Source organism: Canis aureus, chromosome 16 (genome assembly GCF_053574225.1).
Source record: "Canis aureus isolate CA01 chromosome 16, VMU_Caureus_v.1.0, whole genome shotgun sequence".
NCBI classification, from domain to species: domain Eukaryota; kingdom Metazoa; phylum Chordata; class Mammalia; order Carnivora; family Canidae; genus Canis; species Canis aureus.
In genome coordinates, this window is record NC_135626.1 from 35,827,620 (window position 1) to 35,840,990 (window position 13,371).

The 13,371-nt window shown below is 46.0% G+C and overlaps 1 non-coding gene across 1 annotated transcript; it reads right to left on the reverse strand.

Annotated features, from left to right (window-relative positions):
* Positions 1-1,193: 1,193 nt before the first annotated feature.
* On the reverse strand, positions 1,194-1,265 carry TRNAQ-UUG (transfer RNA glutamine (anticodon UUG)). The gene has a single exon. It is a non-coding gene; the product is annotated as a tRNA-Gln (tRNA).
* Positions 1,266-13,371: the final 12,106 nt, after the last annotated feature.

Sequence of the window (13,371 nt, forward strand, 5' to 3'; positions counted from 1 at the left end):
ACCTTTGTCATGAATCACTTGCCCAAATACGTGTGGGGCTGTTATCTGGGCCTTCTGTTACATTCCATTGGCATGTTTGTCTATCCTGCTGCACCAGTACCACACTATCTTAATTCCTACAGTTTATAGTTGATAATAAGGTTTAATATCTGGTAGAGCAAGCCCTCCCACCTCTCACGCCTACGCATTTTCAGGCTGGGATGGTTCATACACACAGATCCATTCAAACGTTTATGCAGTGTGTGGGTGGGGGGGGTAGGGGTGCTCGGGGGAAAGCCGAGAGAGGATCCTGTTTCCATGGCATCCTCCCAAAGGGCGGGCACGTAGAGCCACGGTGCCAATCACCCTGTAGGGAGATCACAAATGCGTCAATGGGCTCCCTCGTCACTCATCCCAGAGGGCCCGGCAGCTCTCAAAACCCAGAAAGGACTCAAAGAAGACAACACTCCAGGCGCGCCTCTTCCCCCGCAGCCAAGACACACGCGGTTCCCGCGGATCGCGCGCGCCAGTCCCGGCCAGGCTGGCTAACACGTGCTCGACCCTGTGGGGACCCCACGCAGAGTCCTACCCGCCTCCGCGGGCCGGGCAACCGCGGGCGAGACACCCTGAGCGGCTGGCACGGCCCGAAGGGCACGGGCGACCTCTCTGCCTACTGCCCGAGGGCCGGACAACCGACAGACCCACCCCACGGTCCGACCCGCTGACTCAGGCGGAGCGGCCGCCGGCGCGCACCCTCCGCCCCAGCCCGTGGCCGTTTCCCGCGCCCCGTGGCCCCGCCCAGCCGCTCACTCCCGGTTCCTGGAGCAGGCCTGGAGCGCGCTCTGCACGTTGGCCAATAGGAAGAAAGGTTCCCGGGTGGGGGGAGGAGGCGTCCCGGACCCGAAGGCCGCGGTCGGGAGCAGGCTCCCTGGGGTCCCTCGGGTTCCCTCGCCAGCCCCTCCGAGGTAAAATCATTCTCTCTCTCTCTCTCTCTCTCTCTCTCTCTCACTTTCTCCCGCTCCCCCTCCACCAGCACTTTTCCGCCCGGACTCCCACGCATGCGCGCTGCGACTTTCAGGCCGGCCCTGAAACGAGAGAGGGGGAGGGACCCTAAACCGCGATCCCCTAGGTCACTGGGGTAACGACACAGCTCGAAGTGGCCGCCGCCGCCAGCGGTCCTCAAAACAGGAATTGTAGCACCAAAAGATTTGAAGAGGTCCCACCGAGATTTGAACTCGGATCGCTGGATTCAAAGTCCAGAGTGCTAACCATTACACCATGGGACCTGCTGGCTGCTTTAGGCGGCCGGGAGGCTTCTCAAGCCACGTGGCGCGCGGAGCTGCCTCCCCCGAGCGGCGGCGGAGGCCCGGTTCCCCCCGCCCCGGCCCCCGCCCCGGCCCCGGCGTTCTGCGCCCGAGGCCGCCCGTGCCGGCTCCCGCGGCCCCGACGGTGGCAGTCCCGGCTCGTGTCTCTTGCCGCCGCGCTTCCTGCTCTCCTCCCGGGGTCCTGAGCCGCGCCCCGGGAGGCCGGGGGGACGGCGCTGGGGGGCGGAGAAGGCCGGCGGCGGCCCCGGGCGGAGCAGGGAAGGCTCGGCGCGCGCCGCCTGGGCTTCGGCCTTGTTTATTTATTTATTTCCACGAGGCGCTCGGTGCGCGGGCCCTGTGGCCGAGCGGGGAGGGAAGCGGCTTGGCACGTGGCGGACGGCGGTTCAAAGCCCCGGCGCCCCCCAAGGCGCGGAGGACCGGCGCGGAGGACCGGCGCGTGGGCCCGAAGCCACGCTTTTCGACCGAGGCCGGGACACCCTGCCTTATGGGCGGCTTGTTGTGGGTGGTTTGTTGCAGCCTGTAGGTGTTGGTCAGCAAGAGACAGACTCCCTCTTGGGGTTTTCCAGGTCGACTTATTTAATAATAACCTTTAGAACACCTGACTCAGGGGTTCCGCTTTAGTAACTTTATCCTAAAAGACCGTGCCAAGTGTTCAAGGTTGTTCTCAGCTGTGATGTTCACAGTGGTAAAGATCAGAATATAAATATCCATCAAGCGAAAATCGATTTAGTATATGTTGACAGTATCCACAGGATGAATATGCAGTAATTGAGGGGATGAGTTTTTATTGTATTGACATTTTTTTGTTTTTTGTTTTTTGTTTCATTATTTTGATTTATAGCATTACATTGATGTATTGACATGAAAAGAGCAATAAGCCTAACCAGAACAACACCAAACATCTACTTAACAGTTTGTATGTATAATAAAATCCCACTTACATACGCAAACTGTTTACGTGTGTCATAGTCGTTTGCCATTTATTCGCCCTGTGACATCTGACTGCTTGTCTTAGGGATCCAGCATAGTGTGGGTCTGGGTGACAGCAGGGCTGGGCTCCAAGGCAGATGCACTCTCCAGAGTGACGGTGTCCCTTAGCTGGGCCAACAGGACTAAGAATCCAAAGCAACTGATGCCCAGAAACAGGGATGTTTTAGAACCTGTTCTGCTGCTGGTGTAGTTGTGTCACCCAGTGTCTCAGGCGCAGTGATAGCAGCCATGCCAAGTCCACTGGCAGCAGAAGTTGTGTCCTAACCCGTGTACCCTGGATCCTGACCATGGCTGGGTTTCTGGTTGCCCAGCTCCCCCTCCTTCTTGTCCATTTTCTTAAATTTGCTTTTCTTAAGTTTTCTTAAGTCTGATGCTATGAGCTACCTGACTTCCTTCCAAGAAGTACTGTTCCTGTGTAAGTTACCCAGAGTCTGTTTCTCTTGCCGTGGACCAAAAACCTGCTTAGCTCAAATCCAAAAAGGTCTGCTGTTGACAGATATCCCTGGGGAATCAATTTATTGAGGCCCCATTTCTCATAGTTTATGATTTGCTGTATTGCTTGAAAAAATATTTTATGATTCTTGTATATTGTCAGAAGAAACATTAAGGATTTTCCATTGCGAGGAATGAACCAAACTCCCACTGACTTTCTATGGTGGGATGTGGGTGTCTCTGTATTGGGCTGGAGTAACAAGATTGAATTGACTTAAATGGTTTTAGCCTCTCTGGTTTCCCATATCTTTCTTGTTTTTTGTTTGTTTGTTTTGTTTTAAGATTTTATTTATTTATTCATGAGAGACAGAGAAGCAGAGACATAGGCAGAGGGAGAAGCAGGCTTCTCACAGGAAGCCCGATGCGGGACTCGATTCCAGATCCCGGGATCACGCCCTGGGCCAAAGGCGGATGCTCAACTGCGGAGCCACCCAGACCAGACATCCCAATAAATAAAATCTTAAAAAAAAAACAACAAGTCTGAGATCAGAGAATTTTAAGGTATTCTCTCAAATTTCTTGTGAGCCTATAAATGGCCAGCCAATGGAACAACAGATGCAGGGAGGTTTTGAGTGAAGTGGAAAGTATTCACGTTCACTGTCAAGTCCAAGTCAGTTTCCCTTATCTGAGCTGACGCTGCTCACAGCTGGCTGCCATAGAATCAGCTTTGCTCTGTGTCCTTGCCGCCCAGGACAGGTGACATTGAGCCACAGATGCCCTACTTTGCCTTGGGAACCCCAGCTATGCCAGTAAGTCCTAAGTGCCACCTTGTGCAGGGTGACAGGTGATGCCCTGAGTCTCTGAGCCTGCAGCCCCACCCCCTGCTCTGGGCCTGGCATTCCAGAGGCTCTGACCTGGGAAATCAGGAGAAATCGGCTGCTCACTTTCTTTGAACAAAGCAGCACCCACATTTTATCCTTTTCTTGAATGCTTTCACGTTCTCTTTTTAAAATAATTATTTTATCTTTTCAGAATATAAAGCATTGTTAGGGAAAATGTAGAAAATGCAGTGAAGTAGAAAGATTTTTAAATAACTATAATTCCAACAAGCACTTTTTTTAAAAAGTTCATTTTCTTTAGCAATCTCTCCACCCACGCTGGGCTCAAACCCAAGACCCGGAGATGAAGAGTCCCATGTTCTTCCGACTGAGCCAGTCAGGTGCTCCCCAAAAGCACCTTTGACACTTGATTTTTTTCCACTTCCTGTTTTAAAATGCTTTTTCACATAGTCTTCACTGTATAGTTTTGTGTTCTGCTTTTGCGTTTAATATAATGACATGTTACTTAAAAATCTTGTTTCTTCTTTCCTTAAAAACTTTAAAATATGTGGGTAATACATCAGCACAATACAAAATTCACAAGGTATAAAAGGAAATGTGCAGATACATAAAACTTCCTGACTATAATTTTCTGCTTTCAGAAGCTGTTTCTGATGCTCTCCTTTTAGAGATATTTTATTATACAAATATATATGTATATGCATACTCTTTTTCTTTTCTTTCCTTTTTTTTTTTTTTTTTTTTTAAGTAAGCTTTATGCCCAATATGGGGATTGAACTCACAACCTCGAGATCAAGAGTCACCTGTTCCACCAACTGTACCAGCCAGGTGTCCCATATTCCTTTTCCTTTAAAAACTGAAAATACTGTTCTGCACCTTGTTTTACTCATTTAGTACCATATCTTGAGGATTGTTCCATAATAGTACATACATCTAATTCTTTTAAGTGGTATTTTATTGAGATATTATTTATATGAAGTAAAACGCACAAACCTTAACTGAAGAAATCAGTTTTTTTTTCCAAGTATATATACACACATGTGTGACTATCACCTAGATCAAGATATAGAATATTTCCATCTCCCCAGAAAATTCCCTGGTACCCTTTCTCAGTCATTCCCTACCCTGCTCCCCTGAAATCACTACTCTGGTTTCTCTATCACTGAAAGATTAATTTTGCCTATTCTATATCTATATTAAGAACATACCACAGAACGATATCTTTTGCTCAACACAGTATTTTCAAGATATATCCACATCACTTCATATATCAGTGGCATGTTTTTTTGTTTGTTTTTTTTGATTGTCAAGTAATATTCCATTGTATGAATACAGAGTATGTTAGTCCAGTTGATGGACATCTGATTGTTTCCAGTTTGGGGCTAATACATGCAAAGCTACCATGGCTATTCTTGTGCAAACTTGTTTTGGTCTTGGGTATATACCTAGAAAGGGATTGCTGGCTCTTAGGGTAAGTGGACATTTATATTTATATTTATTGGAACTGCCAAACAGCTTTCCAAAGTGGTTGTACAGGTGGCTCAGTGGTTTAGCGCCTGCCTTCGGCCCAGGGCGTGATCCTGGAGACCCGGGATTGAGTCCCACGTCGGCCTCCCTGCATGGAGCCTGCTTCTCCCTCTGCCTGTGTCTCTGCCTCTCTCTCTCTGTGTCTCTCATGAATAAATATATGAAATCTTTAAAACAAAACAAAGTGGTTGTACTGTACTATTTTACCCTCCCAACAGCAGTGTATGAGAGAGTTTCAGGTGCTTCACATCTTAGTAAAGAGGTGGTATTGTTTGTCTTTTAAATTCAGCCAATCCAGTGGGTATGCAAGATTTCTGCTTATGGTTTTATTTATTTTATTTATTCATGACACACACACACACACACACACACACACAGAAAGGCAGAGACATAGGCAGAGGAAGAAGCAGGCTCCTCATGGGGAGCCCAATGTGGAACTCAATCCTGGACCCCAGAATCATGCCCTGAGCCACCCAGGCGTACCTATAGGAATTCTTTATATATCTGGGATACGAATCCTTTGCTAAATGTTTGTATTACAGATTTTTTTTCCCAGTCTGTGGCTTTTCTTTTCACTTTCTTTTTTTTTTTTATGATAGTCACAGAGAGAGACAGAGAGGCAGAGACACAGGCAGAGGGAGAAGCAGGCTCCATGCACCGGGAGCCCGATGTGGGATTCGATCCCGGGTCTCCAGGATCGCGCCCTGGGCCAAAGGCAGGCGCCAAACCGCTGTGCCACCCAGGGATCCCTCTTTTCACTTTCTTAAGTATCCTTTGATTAGCAGAAGGGTTTGATTTCAGTCAAATCAAATGTGTCTTTTTTAGGGGGACACTTTGGTGGCTCAGTTGGTTTATCGGCTGCTTTCATCTCAGGCCATGATCCCAGGTCCTGGGGTCGAGCCCTGCATCGGGCTCCTTGCTGGGCGAGGAGTCTGCTTCTCCCTCTCCCGCTCCCCCTGCTTGTGCTCTCTTACTCTGTCAAATAGAGGGATAGAATCTTTAAACAACAACAACAAAACAGTACCTCTTTCTTTATCTTTTATGATTCATGCCTTCGGTGTCCTTGCAGGCAGAGAGCTGGGATCTTATGCCAAGCACATGGGATAGGAGAGGGACAGATTATTGAGTTATATAATTAAAACTTTGATAAACTCTCGGTAAAATTTCAAGGAATAAGAGACATAGATTTTTGTAAGGGAGACTTGTTTGAAGCCAGAGCAAGAAGGCTGGAAGGCATGAGGGCCAGGAGCATCCAGGCAAAGGATTAAGAAAAAGAAGAGCTGTATTCAGTTATGAATCCTCTGTGAAGGTCATTTGATGTAAGGCTGAGTGGAAGAAATTGGGTAGAGACAGCGACCATCTGGGAAACTGGTGATCCTGAAACTCGCTGGTGTCTGGAGCACAGACTATGTGCTTATCAAGACTCTAGAATATGAAGAAAGGGAACTGGTAGGAAAAATCAGCAAGTGGGCATGTATTTGTTTATTTTTGAGAGACATAGAGGCAGAGACAGGAGAAACAGGCTCCATGCAAGGAGCCAGATATGGGATCCGGTTCTGGGACCCCAGGATTACGCTCTGAGCCCAAGACAGACACTCAACCACTGAGCCACCCAGGCATCCCTGAAGGTGTCCTGTTTTAAAGCAGGTGTAATATGGTTCTTTAAGAATGGCTTGCAATCCGGGGCGCTGGGGGGCTCAGTGGTTGAGCGTCTGCCTTTGGCTCGGGTGGTGGTCCCAGGGTCTTGGGATCGAGTCCCGCATCGGGCTCCCTGCATGGAGCCTGCTTCTCCCTCGGCCTGTGTCTCTGCCTATCTCTCTTTCTCTGTGTCTCATGAATAAATAAATATAAATCTTAAAAAAAAACCCACAAAAAATATTTGGGGAGGGATCTTCCTAAGGGTGGAGGAGGGCATCCAGAAGAAAGCGGATTCCAGTGCCATTTCCACTTCAGCCACCTGGAACAGCCACACCCACACATGCAAGAGGCCAGTAGCCTGGTGGCCAAGGGATTGCTGTTGGCTGAAAGTCGCAGCAGCCCTTTTCCTTTCCTGAGCAGGAGGCGGGGAGGAAGTGGGTAGAGGGGAGACAGAACCGGCTGGAGCTCCCCCTGGGGGGCTCATACGATTATTTGCACCCACTGGTCTTGGAATTTGAGGTTTAGCAGAAGTCTCCGCAAAGATTACCTTGCCACCTTCACTGCCCTTCGCTGTCACCTCCCCATGAGGGATACTTCCCTGACTTGCAGTGTCCTGCAAGGAAACCTCTGTCATCGCTCTGATCCGGGCCGCTTGATTGTGTCTGAAATTCGAGGCTGGAGGGAGGTCTGTGTGGCTGTTATTGTCTGTGACCTGATTTTTGCTTCCAAACCACTCAAAGAGAAAACTTTTTAGTTATGCTTTTCTGTTTTGAAAACAGGCAGACACACAGAATAGTTGTATTATCCAGGACACTGTGGTTATAAGTAACAGGAGCCAACTCAAATTAGGTTAGGCAAAAGGAAGAATTATAAGGGTATAGCATTTCACAAAATCCCAGGGTAGGACTGTAGCCAGACCTCAGGAAAGAACCAGAAGCCTGTCAGGAAGCTCTTGTTTCAGTTCCTCTTTGTGCATATGTTGCTTTTTTTCTTTTTTTTTCTGGCTAAAGGCTGGCGGTCCACAGAGCCTTGCTTTGCAGACCCAATTCGAGTTCTAAGACAGTCTGATTGGTCTTTGGTGCAGGAGCCTGCCTCTCTTGGTCCTGTGCATTTTCACCAGGGAGTGGGGTTGTCACAGTCTCTGGGTAGTGGACCAGCCTGGAGAATTGGCCTGAAGTTTAGGCAAACACCCCACAAGAGCTCCATTTTAACTACTCCTCCCTGCTGGAGTAGAAGTTTCCAGATCTTGGAACAGGGAAGAAAATGTATCTGGAACATACTGGTGACAAGCATGTCAAAATGGTCCCTGCTCGGGGACATTGGTGAATGCTCTAATTGCCATGAAAGCACACCACTGTGTCCTCCTAGATCACGAATGCAATATTTAATCAGGGAGGCAGACCTTTTCGTGGAACCAGGCCTGAGACAAGTCAGATATATCTGGCTAAATATTTAAAATATTTTATTTATGTCTTAATTATTAAAATATTTCAGTATTTAAAAGCTATACCAACTGAAGCTGGCAAACTGTTGAAATACATTCCCTATCCTCTTACCTTGACAAATATATCTTTATAATGGAAAAATAAAAAATATTGGTAAGCCGTGGTCTCCGTGTGACTAAAAGTTGGCAACATACCAAAGCAATGGAATTTAATCATCATTGTGCATGTTTGGTTGTTTAGTTGATGCACTTGTGACATTTGGATAAGAAAAAAAAATAGATGATGGATATAATTTATATTTTATCATATATTTATTCCATATAATTTAATTTTCTTTTGTTTCAGCAAAATCACTAATTATGTTTTTATAATCAAGGTTTTTCACAAAATTTGTAGCCAATGACAGTTTGGGTTTTTTTTTTTTTTTTGTGAGATTTTATGTTTGTTTTTTGTTTTTTTGTCAATGACTATATATATATATATTTTTTTTTTAAGATTTTATTTATTTATTCCTTTGAGTCACAGAGAGAGAGGCAGAGACACAGGCAGAGGGAGAAGCAGGCTCCATGCAGGAAGCCCGATGTGGGACTCGATCTCAGGTCTCCAGGATCACACCCTGAGCGGAAGGCAGACGCTCAACTGCTGAGCCACCCAGGCATCCCTATATATATATATATATATATATATATATATATATGTATATATATATATATATATATTTACAATTTATTTATTTATTCATGGGAAACAGAGAGAGGCAAAGACCCCAGCCTAGCGAGAAGCAGGCTCAATGCAGGGAGCCCGATGCGGGACTGGACCCCAGGACCCCGTGATCATGACCTGGGCTGAAGGCAGACAACCACTGAGCCACCTAGGCGTCTCTGCCAATGACGTTATTAATCTGTCAACAAACTATCCCGTGGGCCAAAGGCAGCCTATGGCTTGGTTTTTGCTGCACAGGCTCAGAATCATTTTTATGTTTTACTTATTTTTTATTTTTTTAGGAGAACAAGTTTATTATTTATTTCAGAGAGCATGAGTGGGGGTGGAGGGGCGGGGAGCAAAGGTAGAGGGAGAGAGAGAATCTCAAGCAAACTCCACGCTGAGCATGGAGCTGGATCTCATGACCCTGAGATCATGACCTGAGCCGAAATCAAGAGTCAGATGCTGGGCAGCCCAGGTGGCTCAGCGGTTCCCGGGTGGCTCAGCAGTTTAGCGCCGCCTTCAGCCCAGGCATGATCCTGGAGACCCGGGATCGAGTCCCACATCGGGCTCCCTGCATGGAGCCTGCTTCTCCCTCTCCCTGGGTCTCTGCGTCTCTCTCTCTGTGTCTCTCATGAATAAATAAGTAGAGTCTTTAAAAAAAAAAAAAAAGAGGATCCCTGGGTGGCGCAGCGGTTTGGCGCCTGCCTTTGGCCCAGGGCGCGATCCTGGAGACCCGGGATCGAATCCCACGTCGGGCTCCCGGTGCATGGAGCCTGCTTCTCCCTCTGCCTATGTCTCTGCCTCTCTCTCTCTCTCTCTGTGACTATCATAAATAAATAAATAAATAATTAAAAAATTAAAAAAAAAATAATAAAAAAAAAAGAGTCAGATGCTTCACTGACTAGGCCATCCCATTTTTACATTTTAAGGAGTTATATATTTTAAAAAGAAAAAAAGACCTTCAGTGGCTTACAAAACTTAAAATGTTTACTGTCTGGTCCTTTTTTTTTTTTTTTTGAATTTTTTTTTTTTTTTTTAATTTATGATAGTCACAGAGAGAGAGAGGGAGAGAGGCAGAGACACAGGCAGAGGGAGAAGCAGGCTCCATGCACGGGGGCCGGACGTGGGACTCGATCCCGGGTCCCCAGGATCACACCCTGGGCCAAAGGCAGGCGCTAAACCGCTGCGCCACCCAGGGATCCCTACTGTCTGGTCCTTTACAAAAATTTTGCCAACCCTTAATCCAAACTATGTCCCAAGGTCTGGTCTGCCAACTCTTGCGACTAGTCTGCATGGAGATAAAGAGCTTGGGGCATGTTTTTTTGTTTTTTGTTTTTTGTTTTTTTTAAGACAAAGCACACTGTTTTAGTTGAGCTGATATTTTTCATGGCAAGACTTTCTCGAAGAAGGAAACAGTGTGTTGATTACTTTTTGACGCATGTTCCTTATGGATTTGTGGACCAGCACACTAAGTGCTGTATTCCTTAATAATCTAAGGAATTTAAAAAGATGAGTGTGTTCAAAGTGTGCAAAATTTACCTCAACGGTAAATTGAAGCAAATGTAAAAAGTTTTTATTTTATTTTATTTTTATTATTTTTAAAGATTTTATTTATTTATTCATGAGAGACAGAAAGAGAGAGGCAGAGACACAGGCAGAGGGAGAGGCAGGCTCCTCACAGGGAGCCCGACATGGGACTTGATCCTGGGTCTCCAGGATCATGCCCTGGGCTGAAGGCTTCGCTAAACCACTGAGCCACCCAGGGATCCCCTGTAAAAAGTTTTTGAATTAAAATTGTTTTTTATGTTGTTAGAAGTTATTTTTCCTTTAAAATACTCAAAATTGGGGTACGTGGCTGGCTCAGTCAGTGGAGCATGTGACTCTTGATTTCAGAGTTGTGAGTTCTACCCCCACATTGGGTGTGGAGATTGCTGAAAAAATAAAATCTTTTTAAACATTTTTAAATACTCAAAATTATCTACTAATATGAAAAGATAGTGGGGTCTGAGTGGCTCAGTCAGTTAAGTGTTGGACTTCTGGTTTCAGCTCACATCATGATCTCAGGGTCATAAGAAGGAGCCCTGAGTCAGGCTCCATGCTCAGCATGGAGTCTGCTTGAGATTCTCTTTCTCCCTCTCCCTCTATTCCTCCTCCAGTTCGGGCTGTCTCTCTCTCTAAAATAAGTAAATAGATAAATTTTTTAAAAGATTAAAAGAAAATCAAAATTCTAATGAACAAATACCACATTTAAAAATCAAATTTAGGGATCCCTGGGTGGCGCAGCGGTTTAGCGCCTGCCTTTGGCCTGGGGCGTGATCTTGGAGACCCGGGATCGAATCCCACATCAGGCTCCCAGTGCATGGAGCCTGCTTCTCCCTCTGCCTATGTCTCTGCCTCTCTCTCTCTCTCTCTCTCTCTGTGTGACTATCATAAATAAATAAAAATTTAAAAAAAATAAAAAATAAAAAAAAATAAAAATCAAATTTAGCTATTTTAAATTTAATTTTTGAACATTTAAGTCATTAAATATTTTTATATAAGTAAAATTATTGCAACTTCAGCATTCAATGACCAACCAAATTGCCAATGCAAATAATTGATGTCACATTTCAAGCATCATACATCTAGATCTATATATGTAAGAATTAATGAGTACAAATGGTTTACTATTTTTATTTTTTATTAAGATTTTATTTATTTATTCATGAGAGACACAGAGAGAGGGGCAGAGACATAGGCAGAGGGAGAGTCAGGCTCCCCACAGGGAGCCTGACGTGGGACTCGATCCCAGGACTCCAGGATCAGGACCTGAGCCAAAGGCAGACGGCTCAACCACTGAGCCACCCAGGTGCCCAGTCTACTATTTTTAATTTTTTTTTTAATTTATTTATGATAGTCACACAGAGAGAGAAAGAGAGAGAGAGAGAGGCAGAGACACAGGCAGAGGGAGAAGCAGGCTCCATGCACCGGGAGCCCAACGTGGGATTCGATCCCGGGTCTCCAGGATCGCGCCCTGGGCCAAAGGCAGGCGCCAAACCGCTGCGCCACCCAGGGATCCCAGTCTACTATTTTTAAATGTCCCTTCAGCCACTTTGTGCAGTTGCTTTGACTACTATACTAGTTTTTTAGCACTTCAGAACCATGAATGAAAGGCAAGAAAATTGACACTAGTACTAGGCAAGATTCTACTGCTATTTATGGTATCTGAGAGGCAGGATTTAACAAATTAAAAATTTGTTTTTTTCCTTTACCTAAGCATTTGGCCACTCAGGTCTCACCTGCACTCCAAAGCACTGCCACAGAGGGTTTTTTTTTTTTTAAGATTTTATTTATTCATGAGAGGCGCACACACACACACACACACACACACACACAGAGGCAGAGACACAGGCAGAGGGAGAAGCAGGCTCCACACTGGGAGCCTGAAGCAGGACTTGATCCTAAGTCTCCAGGATCAGGCCCTGGGCTGAAGGTGGCACTAAACTGCCCTGCCACAGAGTTTTGATGCGTCTGGATTGCAGTTGTCATTTGAGGACATGAGGTGTGAAGAAGCATTTCCCTGGGGCCTGAACACTGTTAGTCCCGGGAGTGGGTATCTAGGATAACAGGTTATGCTGTACTCATGCTGAGCACTGGATCCCAAGTGACAGAGATTCCCGGTATTCATCGGCAAGCACGTGTGTCTGTGATATACAGTGTTCTCTAGAGCACAGGATCCAGCGAGGGGCTTCTCTTGCCTGGTTCTTTTTTTTTTTTTAATTTTTATTTATTTATGAGAGAGAGAGAGAGAGGCAGAGACACAGGCAGAGGGAGAAGCAGGCTCCATGCACCGGGAACCCGACATGGGATTCGATCCTGGGTCTCCAGGATCGCGCCCTGGGCCAAAGGCAGGCGCCAAACCGCTGCGCCACCCAGGGATCCCCTCTTGCCTGGTTCTAAAGGCAGGACTGAATGGGACAATCCACCATCATCTTCCCATTAGCTCTGTTATTTTTTTTTTCATTAGCTCTGTTATTATAGGTAAAGTGCATGTACTATCACACCAAATGATTGTCCATGTTAAAGCTGCCGAAGCTTTTGTAATAGAATTCTATTTTCTTTTATTTTTAAGATTTTATTTAGGCAGAGGGAGAAGCAGGCTCCCCGTAAGGAGCCCAATGCAGGACTTGATTTTGGATCCCGGAATCATGCCCTGAGCCGAAGGCAGGTGCTCAACCGCTGAGCCACCCAGGGTTCCCTGTAATAGAATCCTGATGACGTACAAAATGGAATGAGATAGGTGTTCAACTCTGGGTTTGGGAGTATTAAAAAAAAATGATTGCCATAGCAATCATTAAAATTAAATTAAAATCCATAGCTGGGAAATGCTGAATTAAACAAAATTAACCCAATTTCTTCACTGCAGGACTTCTAGGAGACTTTGTTTTTTAAAGATTTTATTTATTTATTCATAGACACATACACACACACACACACACACACAGAGGCAGA